A 1,127-nucleotide genomic window follows, 5' to 3' on the forward strand; every position below is an offset into this window, starting at 1 on the left:
GTACATTCATTGCCCTCATCATTCCCAAAACATTTGCTCTCCTCTTAAGCCCCTGGCATCAGGTCCTCATTTTTCCCCTCCCTCTCCGCTTCCCCACAAAGATGCATTTCTGAGCTTCTCGCCATTTCTTAGAGCAAGAATAATAACTTCTTTGACAATTGTTCTGGGTTGATTTAAGTTAGGCTTAAATGGGTTAAAGTGAGGGTATCTGACTGCAGTGTGTTCTAAGACTCTGTCCACCTCTAAAACTGAAGCTACACATGGAGTTGCCCAATTTCCCCCCAAGGGGGCAGATGGCAGGTGGCATTTTCACAGACACTGTTGTTTATGTCATAAATGGTGAAGTAGCCTCCTTGGGACCACTCTGTAACTCCAGGCACACCTAGTCCTCTTGTGCTTGCCTTTACTGCTCCCCACAGATATTGTGTGTTATGGAAATTGAAGGTGTGTAGCCACCATGGGTCAAGCAAGCCTCCAACAGCACGGGCTCATGTTGTGCCTCTGTGTCTCAGTTTGGTGATCCTCACAATCCCTCTAGGGTTGTCATCATGCTGTTGCACGCTTAATAGACAGCAATGCAGTGTAACAAAACTCGTACTGGGAAACCACACAGGTCATGTGACTCCCTTTAGTGTACCCTAACTTCATTACCGTGGTCTGTCAGTGAACCTGATACAACTCTGTGGGCTGCCTTAGTTGTCTGACAGGCATTTCAGAGTGCCACCTGTAAGACATCTATGAGAGATTTTTTAAAAATTATTTTTGGAGATGCTCTTACAGCTTTCTTTTTTTTTTTAATGTAAAGTGTATTTATTTAAAAAAAGCAAAAAATAAACGACAAGTCTGTCTTTGTCTATGGCCTTTCCCTGTTCTCTCACCTGAGGGGTGTGGTCTCTTGAGACCACAGCCAGGGCCTGCCCTCGCCCACCCCCCCACCCCCACAACAACAGGAGCAGGGGCCACCACCCAGAGGGAATAATTGTTCTCTGCCCAAGTTAGGCCCCTCAGGAGGCTAGCATGTCAGTGCACCAGGGGCTGGGCTCTCAGAGTGAGCTGGGCTCTTACAGCTTTCATCACAATCCATCCATCCATCCATCCATCCATCCATCCATCCATCCATCCATCCA

This window comes from Echinops telfairi, unplaced genomic scaffold, assembly GCF_000313985.2.
Source record: "Echinops telfairi isolate 266 unplaced genomic scaffold, ASM31398v2 ScPeMD7_5868;HRSCAF=6743_0, whole genome shotgun sequence".
NCBI classification, from domain to species: domain Eukaryota; kingdom Metazoa; phylum Chordata; class Mammalia; order Afrosoricida; family Tenrecidae; genus Echinops; species Echinops telfairi.